The sequence below is a fragment of the Lactuca sativa genome, chromosome 5, assembly GCF_002870075.4.
Source record: "Lactuca sativa cultivar Salinas chromosome 5, Lsat_Salinas_v11, whole genome shotgun sequence".
Taxonomy (NCBI): Eukaryota; Viridiplantae; Streptophyta; class Magnoliopsida; order Asterales; family Asteraceae; genus Lactuca; species Lactuca sativa.
Genome location: NC_056627.2, coordinates 123,385,842 through 123,400,675, shown reverse-complemented (window position 1 = coordinate 123,400,675; position 14,834 = coordinate 123,385,842).

Sequence of the window (14,834 nt, the reverse complement as noted above, 5' to 3'; positions counted from 1 at the left end):
CTCTCTCTGAACCGGCGCTTATTGGGCGGCGTGATCCTAGGAATCTGACACTCTCTCTCCTACGTGATCATCGCACGTCCCAACTGTCACCAATCAGTCACTCAAAAACCCTTCCATATTTCCATAAGAGATTTGAATCGATCTTTCTCTCTCCTATCACCTACTATAAAAACCCATCCAGACCACCTTTTACCTCTTTACTGCCCCATAATTTCCAAAGCAAAAATACTTCCAAACTCTCTCCCGGTTATCTTCTTCTCCAACCTGCAACAATGGCTGAATCCTCTTCCGTCCATGCTACTTCTCAGATTCTTCCAATCCGTCCTCAGCAATGCCTCGTGATTGATCTGAACCCACTGGCCTATGATCCCTACATGTCGCCGGTCATCGAGTGTCTCAAATACTCCCAGCTTGCTCCGGCACTGTCACGGATTGAAACGGTGCCAATGGTGGCCCTATCTCAGGTCTACGCAACGGCTTATTACGACAAGGCCGTTGACAGAGTCTTTTTCGAAGTGGCGGAACACAAGACGTCGATTTCTCGTTCCCGCTTCTGCTCTTTGCTTGGGTTTGCTGCTGACCCATCGCGTGTTCACCCGGAGACAATTCCGGTTGGTATGCTCTACAGCATGTTCTACAACATGGGCTACACGGAAGTTCTCACCTCCGTCGCCAGATTCAAGAAGTCATGCCTACCACCCCAATGGAATGGGTTATTTACAGTTCTCTTCAAGGGACTGTCAGAACGAAGCTCAGGATCGGACGGGGTCAGTCGTCTTTTCCTGTCGATTATGTATGCGTTGTACAACGGGATCAATCTGGACTACGGATTTGTCCTTTGGCAACAAATGATTCAGAGCCTCTCTTCCGCTTCCCGACACTCCGAGGTGTCACTAGCCCGGTTCTGGATCTTGATCACAAGATGGGCTATGGACAGGTTCGATGTCCAAACTGCTGACGGTGCACAGATGTCTTCGATTGGTACGTTCCACACCACGAAGATCATCGTATCCGCTGCATCGAAATTCTCCTTCATTGGCTCTATCCCGGAGTCGATGTATGGTAGTGTGCCATCAGACAGCAGTATGATCAAGGCGATCAAGGAGTTAGGGCCATCTGGTCCGAGGGAACTGACACCGGACATGTTGAGATCGATCCATGATGCCGACAAACCGGTGGCCAGGGGTAAGAAGGCAGACAAGGGGAAGAAACCATCCAAAGCCCCAAAACCTACTCCCAAGAAGCGCAAACAACCGAAGGCTGCCTCGTCACCACAACCGAAAAGGAGGAAGACCCAACAAAAGCGAAAGCTAATCCTTTCCTCCTCATCAAGTGAATCCGAAGTTGAGAGTTCGGACGCTGAGGGATCACAAGGCGATGACTCTCCTCTACGAGGCAACACACCCCCTCGGTCCCCAACCCCGGAGATGGAACTTCACCAATCCCCAGTTCCTTCCCCTCCACCCACAATACCTATTTCCATTCCCACCATAACCCCTACTATACCACCAACCTCATTCCCTATACCTCCACCCATATTCACCACCTCAACCGAAACACCACCTGTAACCGAAACCCCTCCCGTAACCGAACCTCCACAAACCGAAACCCATACACAACCACCACCCGAAACTAACCCCCCACCTACTCAACCTGAACCAACCAAACCCATAACACCCCCAGCTTCACCACCACCTCAATCTCCAGAAGACGCCTCCGATGGCGATGATCAATACCTAGGTGGTGATCACCTGAACTTTGATTCGGTCTACTATAGTCCGTTTCAAGTTCAAAGTGATGAGGAGGATGATGCTCCTGTAACCAAGAAGCATCTCCGCGAGCTGAACGAGAAGGTTGATCAACTTCTCGCCTCCTCTTCCAATCAGCAGTCATCCTTATCTGAAGCTGCCCTTCAGAGGATAGTTGATGCCTTCTCTAGGGCTCAACATGACTCAGTGGCCTCTGCTACTGCTGCAATAGACGCTTCCACCCGCGCTTGTGAGGCTGCGACCGAAAAAGTCGATAAACTATTCCATGACGCTACAATCCTGCTGCAGTCTATGCAGGAAAGCGCCGATGCCACCAAAACAACTCTGGAACCACTTGTCAATCAATTGGCCCAGTTTGTAAAGACGGAGTTATCCTCGTTCGCTACCCACAGACAAAACCTTAGCGACGACAACTCGGCACTCCGTGCCTCCATCGATGCCCGCTTGGCAAAACTACAAGAGGATCTTGCGGCTGAAAATAAACTGATGGACGTCCTGGCGAGTAAGACTACTGCCCTCAAGGTCAAGAGCACCCAACTTTCCAACTCCGAACAACAATTGGAGGCTCTTCGATCCGAAAGGTAAATCATCAAGACGTGTGTTTCGGATGTCCACGCCGCTCTATCTAACATCCTCGAAGCACACGACCCCATCCTCAATCACTCGGTGAGGCGTACCCTCGCTGAGAAACTCTCTCCGGCCATGGATCTATTGAGTAAAATTGAAGGCCTACCCAGTTTCGTGTCCATTCCGAAACAAGGGGGAGATGAGAAGAAAGGATCGAAACCACCTCCTTCCTCAAAAGCAACTCACACAACCGAACCACCCCCAACTGGTCATGCCTCGGGTTCGGGTGTGAAGGACAAGGGTAAAAACATTGCAGAGGGAGGAGATGAAGATGAAGATGAAGACAAGGAGACTATTGCGGACATGTTAAAAAGAAAGAACAGTCGCAATACTGATGACGATGTCAGTCGTGTGGCACGTGAAGCTGAAGAAGCCGAACGTAAACAAAAAGAAGCCAACGATCTCCTTGAGAGCCGAAAGTTGCTCTTCCCTGCCTGGACCAGGGATCGGTTGATAAAAGAGGCCATAGAGACTCCAAGCATACTATGGCTCGAGCCGGTGATATCGTTCGACTGCATCAACTCGGTCGATTCGCAATTTGATATGCCGCTGACTCGAAAGGCGTTCATCTTCCACGCCTTCTCCAACATTTTCGAAGTCCCGCATCCGAACGATGAGCTTGACAGGGAGCTCATTGACTTTTATCTGGAGGCCGCTCGCCCTCAATACCTTACATGGAGCGCCCAGAAGATTGTCAATGTTCGGGTGATGAAGCCTTTTGCCGTGGGGAGATTCACAAACGTCAAGTTCAAGCTTATCCGAGGATCTGCAAGAACTGCTCACATGATCTCTCTGGCGGATCTGCCCAATCTGAACCCTCATGATTGGATAGTCTTGTACAACATCTTGCTGACAAACGAAGCCGAATATGGTCCCATCTTAGACCATGTCAAAAGGATGCTGGCATGCTATATCATGGAGGTGGCCCTAATGGATCAGGAGGTTGCCACAGTGTTTAAGAAGAAACCAAAAGTCAAGCCTGTGGGATCGGCCAGTGATCTAAACACAATGAAAATGGGCAAGATAGATTCGAGGCGAAACTCTGTGATGTTCACCAGAGCCGAAGGACAGAAATGTCTGTTCGCGTTAGCTGACAAGCACCTCTACACCACTACCTGCTTGGAACACGTCCTATCAATCGTCAAGCGGTGTAAGGACAATTCGGCTGATGACATCAAATACTTTGAAGATATGATCAATTGGTACATTCGGTTTAGACAGACCATCCTTTCCATAACCAAGTGTCTGTTTAGTACCGTGAAGAAGAAGGTACCAGCTTCAGCCGCCGGCCCAAGTAAGAAGTGAAGGTCTCGCTCCAAATTGACGCAAAGGGGGAGATTGTTGGGCTGAAGTTTTGTTTTGTATTGCGTCTTTTGGGCTCGTTAGATTAGCCTTTTATTCTCCGGTTTGGGCCTGTCCAACCGAGAGCCTTTTATGTATTGTATATAAGTTAAATGCTTGCATGCATATTAGGTCAAGATTCTAGAGATTATCGATACTGCGATTGATCAAGAGTAACATATTTTTCTGTAATCGTTCTTGTAATCTTCTAATCCTTTACAGTTGATGTTCTTAATCGAGCTCTTCTAAGGATTTTATTTAATCATTCGACACGTTTGATTCAAGCTGTTTGTTCTTATTATTGCGTTGTTAACTGTTTTATATTCATATACTTGTTCAAGATCTAATCGATCTTCTTAGATTAACAGTTGTTTTTAATCCCATCAGTCATCAAGAGTTTTAAAATAAGTCGATTAGTAAATATGATATTTAATTTTAATTACATATTTTGCAAGGCGTGCGTTTGACTTTATGTTGGTGCGCCGAGAATCCTCTTCCTAAATTTGTACCTAAAAAATTAAGGTGAATAGGAATATAAAATATATATTACTAAACATTAATATAAATAATTAAAACTTGTATGTGGATCTCCTACCACCGGTTAAAGACAACATATCTCTCTAGTGGTATCGATTCATATGTGAAATTGAAGTAATCATTCTATGTACACCTTTGAGAGTTAGTACTTTCAAAACATTAATATTTTAATTAATCAACCAATTAAGTAATACATGTTGAAATTTTTACAATCATTATTAAAAATCATTTGAAATATTAGATTTCAAATGAATTCTGGTTGAAGTGTTTTGACATCTATTATAATATATATATATATATATATATATATATATATATATATATATATATATATATATATATATATAGAGAGAGAGAGAGAGAGATGGAAAGTATAACATATGTATGAGTTTTAATTAATTATCTTTTTTAAACAGTACAATTACAAAAAAAAAAAAAAAAAAAAAAAAAAAAAAAAAAAAAACATAGTTAACATATTTAATTAAATATTTTCGGCATCACCGTATATAACATATGATCAATATATTGACGATTAAACCACAATATACAACGACTGTATTACAATAATCTAAAAACGAAGAAAATATAAAACCAATTACTATAACAAACTTACAAATTAAAAGCTCTAATATAATAGGATATATCCAAAGGTGGTCATAAACCCTCAACCCAATACAAAAACCTTTAAGTTTGTTTTCTTTCTAAAATTTATATATGATTTGTATTCATTTTTCCCAAAAGATTGGTCTTTTTATAGTAAACTTTTCACTAAATGCTAATTAAACATAATTAATTTATAAAACATTTTAGTGTAAAATCATAATTAAAAAAACTTTTGAGTTGCAATAGTTAAAAAATGGGGTTTCAAATGAATGTGGTTTGAGGAAGTTAGAAAAGGGGTTTTCAAATGCATGAGATTCAAGAAAAAATGCTAGCTTTATAAGTATGTATGATTTATATTTCATGTATAAGGTTAAGTATTTTTAATATATATATATATATATATATATATATATATATATATATATATATATATATATATATATATATATATATATAATATTTTTGAAATTATGTTTCTATGTTTAACTTATGATATTATAGAGATAAATAAAACAATTTCACCTATATATTATATAACTGATTTCAGTTGGATACATGTTTGTTTTAATCTTTAATTCACTATTGCTTTCCAATATAAATATTTATTCTAAGCAATAATATTTACTAGAAAATGCTATCATCGCTATGTCTATGGAACTTTCTAATATGTATAGATATGAAGTCAAAATAAATTTATTTGATTCAAATGTTATTATGTTTCATTAAAGTTTTTATAATTGGTTTAACTTTTTTTATTAAGATTATTAGTTTATTTTATTAAATCCTTTAGCACAACATATCTATTAATTACGTAAAATATTTTTCACATGTCACAAAATTATTGAGAATGTTATCTATTGTTATGTTGTATTTCCTTATTTTTTTGGCAGTTCTATCGTTTATAACAATTGTTGTCATATTCAGTGTATCAAATTTAAATATTTCCTTTAACAATATTATTGTTTTTGTCATTAATAGTTATTTAAATAACATTATTTAAATTTTATAACCATTTTAAATATTATTTATACACATGGATTATAAACTTATCAATATACACCAATTATTATATATAAATATTTTTTTACAATTGTATGATTAAATAAAATTATGTTTTTTATCATATAATTTTTTTTATTGTCAACCTTGTTATACACATGTTATAACCTAGTGTGTTAATAATGATTAGTTTTTTCAAAAACAGAAACATGGCTCAAAGTACATCTGCTTATTGTAACAACGCTTCAGCCTCCAACGTCTACTCCGAAAATGACGATTTCCTTCATAACTTTGATTTACATGCTATTGCTGATCTCCAACAAGTAGATGAGGTTTTATATACTTAAATTTCATTTATCAAATTTATATTATATCAAATAGTTTTTTGATTGTTTTTACCCTCATATTTCATTTTACTTTTTTATTATATAATTCAAAGTTACATTAATATTTTGCAGGAAAAAACATTGATTGTTGTCGGTATGATTAAGCATATAGATGATGCGGAATGGTATTATTTTGCTTGTAGTAAATGTCAAAAGAAAGCTCAAAAAGTCGTTTATATGTATGAGGATCAACTTCAAGATAAAGAAGTTTTTGATTGTTACACTTCAACTTGCGTTAACAAAGAGATATATGTTGTTCCAAGGTTTTCAATAGTTCTTTATACATATTATTATAATCTTCGGTTAAACTTTCAAACTTTATATCACTTAATTTGTTTATATCAATGGTTTTAGTTTCAAAATCACCATTACAGTACAAGACTTTTGTCACACCCCAAAACCGGAACGGCAGAAACGTTCTGGGGTGGAGGACGTCATGTCAAGTATCACAACATATGCAATATAGTAATCAAAGTACAACAACCATTGCATTAATAGTAATAATTTTACATAGGTTACATTTCATAGCAACATCAAAGTAAATACAGAACATAACATAGATGCAGCTCGGTTCTAGGCTGACTTCGCAAAAGCTCCCGGGATGTACCTGTCTATCGATGACCTGAGAATACAAGTTATTTTGAAAGCGAGTATCAGCATTTTTATAATGCTGGTGAATTCATAAGTATTTAGTGTCATTTGTATAAATACACATTTTTATTTGAAATAACTTTATGACATATAGTAGTTTAGAATCTACGGTGTATTAGCGTTCTTTCCAAAAAATCCTATATTTTCTAAATAAGAGCAGTCTTCTATCAAGACTTGACAGATTTATGTTTTAAGGAGTAATTTCCCCAAAATGCTATCATTACCAAAATGCAGTTTTGACTTTAAAGGAATTATGAGAAAATCACAAGTAAAAATACTAGAGGAAAATAACATATACTTCAGTAGTAATACTGCTGACTAAAGCAAATGAAAACATAGACTCCAGGAGAGTATCGAATGAATGATACGCCTGGCTCAGTCTAACACAAGGAAGCACAAACTCCAGACAGTATTGAATGAACGATACAGCTAGCAAAGTCTAAAACAAGGAAATACAGACTCCAGACAGTATCGAATGAACGATACAGCTAGCAAAGTCTAAAACAAGGAAATACAGACTCCAGACAATATCGAATGAACGATACAACTAGTAAAGTCTAAAATATCCGGTAATCCTAGGTGGGTTGGTTTAAAGGTTTATAACGTGATCTAGTATATAACTAGGAAAATAGGTTAAGATGGTTTCAAAATACCATGATAATTCTTGTTACCTTAAAGCCATGAATTATAAGGTAAACATAAAGATACTCGTAACCATACTAATTGACAATCGAATATTTGACGACCTGCTGGCGTCGGAATGAATGTGACATTTTCACCCCTTGGCTTGGTCGGCCGGGACTGTAGCTAGTAGTCAGGGTGTGGGAGTGTATGTACCATATAGATCTATACACACAATGCCCGCTCTCCCTCCAGGAGACTCTGGTTACCAACTTGACAACGGTGGAATCCGTGTCCCGAGAATGTATCTCGTATTTCGAATTCTATTATAAGTATTGGAATAATGATATAGACTCACGAATGAACTGACTCCTTTGGAATTCTCCGTACTGGAAAGAGTAAATAGAATCTCCTAACTATTCCTATAATAGTTACTAATGTTTCAGGTATATGATTGGTGAATGGAAGGATGCCCTTGCTACCCAAGGGAAACGAACTGGTCGATGGAAACCTTTATGTCTATACATATATACATGATATATAACTAATATTTAAACGACCTTCGGACATATAACCGATACCCACCAGACCACATCTCAACGAGGAAAAGGAAATAGGGTGAACTAGCGGTTCTAAGTCCTTTAAACATTATTTATATAACTATACAAATATAGGCATGCATTTAACAAAATAAAAGCATAGAAGAAAACTATGGTAAAACCTTAGGAAAATCCTTACAAATAAGAATTTATGACTCGATATCAGTTTATAAAACAAGCTTTTGAAAACGATTTGATAAAATAGTTTAAGTGAAGAAAACCTTTGGAAAACCTTTAACAAGAAATTACGACTTGATGTCTCTTTAGTAAACAAGCTTTGAAAATTTTTAGATAACCTTTTAATAATCTAAAAAGGGATATCCATACTTTAACAAGATTCGAAAACATGATTTGGAAATCTTAAGCTGGATAAAGCAGTTTAATATGCAAAAATCTATTTTGCTATACAGTTATTAAACACATGTGATTTATCTAATAACCATACAGTTCAACTTGTATTCCCCCCCCCCCCCTATAAAAGCAATTAAAATCATTTAAAAGGTTGTTTCAGGGGTATGAACTCACCTGTAGCAAGTGGATCGGATGGAAGTGTCGGTTGAGTGCTTGGTGTCAAGTGAAGACTTGAACACACTTAATGACCCTAGTAACATATGAAGACATATTTTTACATATAATTAGTGATTATAACACTAATTAAACATGTATAAACATCCTAATGCGAAGAAAAACACTTTGGTCAAATGCTAAGAGGCTATTGGGTTGCAATAAAAGGGTATATGGGTTTTATACGGAAATGTATGATCAAATGACCATGTTTGTTGGAGTTTACGGCCCAGGGGAGTTTACTCCTGGCCGTAAACTCTCAATTGGGTCTCCAAACAAGTCTTTAAACTACTATATCTTAAGTGGTTAAGTGCTCCATGGCCTAAACGAGAGATTGGGTGAGTTTAAGGTCCATAAATGGTCTTGTGTGGAGTTTACGGCCGTAAACTCATGACATGAAGTGCCAAATCGCTGATTCAAGTCCCTAACTCATTGAGGTATAATTCTAGGTTAAGTCCAAGGCTAGGTGAGGTGATTAGGGCACATTTTGCACCATTTGAGGGAGTTTACGGTGTAACACCCAAAGTCTGGAAGGCCAAGAAGGGAAAGAAAACCCTAATTTTAAGGGGCGACTCGGTGAGTCTGAGCGGGATCCAGGTCGAGGAGTAAGTGACCGACTCGGTGAGTCTGCCAAGGAGACTCGGCGAGTCTGGTCTGTACGAGGAAAACCCTAAATCCGGGACTTGGAGCCTATTTAAACGTCTCATTCTCTTCCCTAGGGTTCCTTTACTGCCTCTTTCACCCAGAACACCAAACCCTAGCCGCCATATCCATTGATTGAGCCAATTGGTGCCTTGAAGAGTGCATTAAAGCTTGGAGAAGGAAGAAGGATCTTGGAGGTGCAAGAAGGGGCTATAGATCTGGGATTGGGAAGATATTTCTGAACATTTGGAGGTAATAAACTAGTTCTTGGACTCTTTTGCACCTAGATCTATATGGGAGTTTTGGGGCTTTTTAGCCATAATGGTATCCATTTGAGTTAGAAGCCAGATATGAAGTTGCTACTTTGGATCTAAGCATATTATGGTCTTGAGAAGCATAAAGTATCTGCCCTTGATTTGATTATGGAGCCTCTTTGCCTTAAACCCTAGTTTATGGTGTATTTTGCCTAGATCTCCTTCTCTACACGTAAAGTTTGCAACTTTACGTGAGGAATAGGCTTGGGAAGGATAGATCTACAATTTGGAGTCCATGCATGACTCAAAAGTCCTCTGCATGTATGGAGATCTGAATGGACTCGGCGAGTCCTTTGAGTGGACTCGGCGAGTAGCATGAAGATTTGGAGGAACTCGACGAGTGGGATGAACAACTCATCGAGTCAGACGAAGTTGGGCAGGAAGTCGGCGAGTTGGAAGAACAACTCGGCGAGTCTGTTGAAGATTATCTTGGACTCGGCGAGTCTGTTCGTTGACTCGGTGAGTCAGGTCGCGAAACCCCAAACCCTTCGAGTTGAGACTCGAATCAGTGAGTCGAGTGGAGACTCGGTGAGTTGGACAGGTCAGGACTCGGAAATCGGTAGACTCGGCGAGTCGAGTCGCGAATGGAAGGACTCTGAACATATGAACTCGGCGAGCCAATAGGGTGACTCGGCGAGTAGGGTTGACCTGGAAGGTTGACTTTGACCAGTGTTGACTTGGTTGTCTTTCGGGGGTCAGTCAGACTCAGTGTTGCATTGATAGTGGTAGCTCGGGGAGCGATGGAGCAGGAGTTCAGAGAGTTGCCGGGCAGCGGCTAGTGGGATCATCAGCAAGTTCAACCAGTGTAGGTGAGTTTCCCTTTTGTGTGAATGGGTCTACGGCCACAATCCCGGCCCATGTAGTTATGAGTAGAAGACCCGGGGGTTAGCCCTAGGCTCAGTATGCTAGTATGATATTCATGACATGGTCCAATGATAGCGGGCGGGTGCCCAAGGAATGGTTTATGTGATAGTTTATACTTGTTGTCTGTGTGATACTTGTATGTGCCTGGTAGGGAGGTGAGTGTGGGCGAGGTCCCGTAACTCACCAATAGCAGAGTGTGCATGGTGTTCCACATCTCATTAGCAGTAGATCAGGGGCGAGGCCCAAGTTAGGGAAGGAGTTAGAGTGGGCTGGGCCCATACCTCACTATCGGCAGGAGTATGGACGGGGTTCCATGACTCATCAGTAGCAGGACAAGGGCGAGGCCCAGAGACAGGCGATGCCTTAGGACAAGATTCGTAGTATGTGTTTAGCTTATGTGATGTGATATGTTTATGTGCTATTAGATGTTAGCGGGCGAGGCCCTGTGACATGCGAGGCCTAAGTGAAACAGATCTGTATCCGAGCGGGGCTCGAATCTAGGCGGGGCCTGGAGCGGCGGGGCCGTTGTATCGGGCGAGGCCCGAGGTTGGGGGCGTGGCCCAGTATGTGCAGTATGTGGTTATGCATGGTATGTGGTAGGGTGGGGAACTCACTAAGCTTTGTGCTTATGGTTTTCAGTTTTGGTTTCAGGTGCTTCCGGTAGCGGAGGGAAGAGCTCGGGGTGATCGCATGGCACACACCATAGATTAGACAGCCTGGGAATGTTTACTCTGATAACGAACATGTATTTTGAAAATTAATACTCTATTTATGTTTTGAAATGATGAATTTTTTTAAAGTAACGTTTTATTAAAAGAAATTTTTAGTCTTGAATTTTGGGACGTTACAAGTTGGTATCAGAGCCTTGGTTTGAGGGATTCGGGCATACTCTCGGGTGTGCCTGAACTCAAACTAAGGGGTCGGATAAAAAGTTTTCAAAAAATTGAAAAGACAGTTTTGTAAAAAGAATTTTGAGAATGAAAAACAGTTTTAGAAAAGCAAAAAAGAATTCAGAAAGAAAAGAACTTTGAAAATAGAAAAGAGGTGTGGTGCATGCAATCAACCGAGCTCGAGTAAGTACCCCAAAATACCCATAGAAGTTTATGTTATGATTATCAGTTAATAGAACAGCATGCTAGATTAGGACTAAGGATCTAGGGATGATGCCTTATGTGCCTGTTACATGTGCTTTTGAGCTGCATGATAGTACTGATTAGACAGTAGTACGATAGCCTGTTTAGGTTATGCCTGAGTCTATGAGTTTGTGTGAGTCTGCGAGTTTGTGTTGCATGCTAGTTCAGATTCTTGCTACATGGATATGATTGCTTGAGTATGTTATGGTTAGATTTTCCCTTGTCTGAATCTTGCTTGCTTTGTGCATTGTGGGATTCTGAGTGATGGGAGTTAGCCATTAGGTGGATACGACACGTCAGATGTGATCAGGGTTGAATTATCTCAGAGTGTTGGATTTGGTCCTATTGCGCAGCTCTTGTTTGAGTCCAACCGTTGTAGGGACGAGTCTTTTACTTGAAGGATTATCTGAGCCTCGTAACATGTGATGGTATCCAGGTGATGGCTAATTGGCATCACAAGGAGACCTTCAGCAGCTGAGGACTGGTTTGAGTTGAGTCAGAGGTTTCCCTAGGGTAAGCCTAGGATGAGATAGTGCTGGGAGCAATAGTAGTGGATAAGGGACCTGGTGGAGTCCAAGCAATTCCTAAGGAAAGTACGGATAGATGTGGAAGGTAGTATGGGCCCGTACTACTGAAATCAGAGGATCCGTACTCGATTCGGGAAAGGTCGAGACAAGACCGGGAACCTGGTAGGGTGTGTTTGGTCTCGCATCAGTGATCAGTATTCTGATAGTGGTTGTGGTATATTTTCAGCATGGTGACGTTGCGAGAGAGACCGGCGGGCGGATCAGGCGCCGGAGATGGATCAGGCTCGGGTTCAGGGGCCGAGCAGCTCGAGGAGCGAATGAGGGAGTTGATATCCGCCGAGGTTACACACAGTATTCTAGATCAGACTCCTATGATCTTTGGCACAATCAAGGAGGGTATATTGGAGATTTTGGATGAGAGGTTGGGAGCCTTCCGTACTGAGATGATGGCATTGATGGGAGCGCGTACCTTGACATTTCGGGAGTTCAGGGCTTGCGGGGCACCAGATTATCATGGGGCTAGGGACCCCATCGCTAGCAGCAGATGGTTGGCTGATGTTGCCAACGCGTTCCGTACGAGCCGGTGTCCTAAGGAGGACAAGGTCAAACTCGCTTCCTGTCTTCTGAAGGACAGAGCGAGGGATTGGTGGGAGGAGATTGGTCATGCTCTGAGGGATGATGTCGCATTGGACGCGATGACTTGGAGCGATTTCTCAGCCAGGTTCAGGGCGGAGTTTTTGCCAATTATTGAGGTGCAGCAGTTGGCAAGGGAGTTTTAGGATTTGACGCAGACCACTAAGACGGTGGCGGAGATCGCCGCCAAGTTCAGGGAGAAGGCACTTCTTATACCGCAGTATGTCGTGGATGAGGAGATGAAGAAGGCCCGTTATCATGAGATGTTGAGGGTTGACATCAGGGAGTTCGTGAGCAGGTCCGGCTGTAAGACGCTAGAAGATACGATTTCTCAAGCCAGGGAGAGGGAAATTGATTTGGAGCAGATCCGGAAGAGGAAGCCGGATGAGGTTTAGGTATCTGCGAGTTCGGGGCAAAAGGCCCAAGGAATCGGATTCGAGATCGAGGGATTATCGGGACCGCAGCCGATGCGGGAAGTGTGGCAGGGCGCATGGGGGCGCGTGCAGGAGTGGTAGCGGCGGTGAGTCTGGCTGCTTCAAGTGTGGTCGGACTGGTCATTTCAGCAGGGATTGTACTGCTACCACCACATAGGGATCAGACTTGATATGTTTTCACTGCAATCAGCGGTGCCACAAGAAGGCCCAGTGCCCTAGTTTGTTTTCAGCAGGACGGGTGATGGCACCTGCCCCTGCAACCTTGAGGATCACAGACGGCTGTCAGGGCCGTGCAGAGGCGTCTGCGGTAGGAGGCAGGGCTTTTCAGATGATTACCTTGGAGGCGCGAGCAGCATCGTACGTTGCAGGTATGCGATTTCCGTTTTTAGTTCTTTTATTTGTGCATGATTATATTGTTATGGTTATGCATCGTTATCGGTATGATTATTTTATTTTTGTGCGGCTTGCTTATGATCGAGTTATATGCCATCTGCATACCTTGGATATTTGAATGGTAGTTAAGGGATGTGCTCTATTGGGGAAGGTTGCTTAGGATGCAACAACTGTAGCATGCCTGGGAGGGACTTGGTATGTCTCGCTAATTCGGAGCCATATGATTTTAGAATTGGAGTGGTTAGATCCCTAGCTATGGTAAGCTTGGGGTTCCTCAGCAGGTTGTTTATGGAATGGTAGAGAGGATGGGGATTTCTTTTCGAGCATTGAGCAGCAAGGGTTAAGCAGGATCGAAGTGGGGGAGAATCCTCCGAATGGGCAAAGGTAAGGGCACGTAGATCCAGAATGAGTGCGCGACCTCCAAGAAGGAAAAAGAAGTGGTACAACGTTTGATGGATTGAGGAGTCAGGGTTAGGAGTTTGAGAAACTCCCCCTCAGCCATTGTGTGTATTGGTGATGGTTAGTATGTGGTTGGGAATTCAGGATGGGGGATCGCCTGTAGGGCTCGAGTGAGTCAGAAGGAAGATCTTGAGAACTAATAGCATGGGGTGCTTTCGCACTAGCAGTCAGAAGTGGAAAGTGTTGTAAGACTACGGGGCAGCCGTAGCATTCACTAGCAGTCAGTAATGGAAAGTGTTGTAAGACTACGGGGCAGCCGTAGCATTCACTAGCAGACGATGATAGTAGGTGATGTAAGACTGCGGGCAAGCCGTAGCATTCCATAGTAGCTTCGTTGGCAGATTTGGGGCGAGGCCCTTATCTCCTAGTGATCAGATGGGGATCAGGAATGGGTGGTGGATGAGAATGATAGGGAGTTTGCCTGTATAGCCCTAGAGAGGTGAGACCTTAGGAGAGGCCGCTCCAGGATATAGTTGGGTGAGACCCGTGGGCGAGGCCCATATGAGAATAGCATTATAGGTGAGACCTGAGAGCAGGGTTGCTCAGTAGTATGGTTGGGTGAGACCCCGTGGGCGAGGCCCGAGCGAGAATGGCTAGACAAGTAGGACTAGAAGGATAGGGGCGGGTGAGACCCATGGGTGAGGCCCGTGAGTTTTAGCAGCACAGATGGGATCTAGTAGGGACCTTAGTGTCAAGATAGGGGATCAGGGATCCCAGGAATTGTAGTGCCTGTATGGA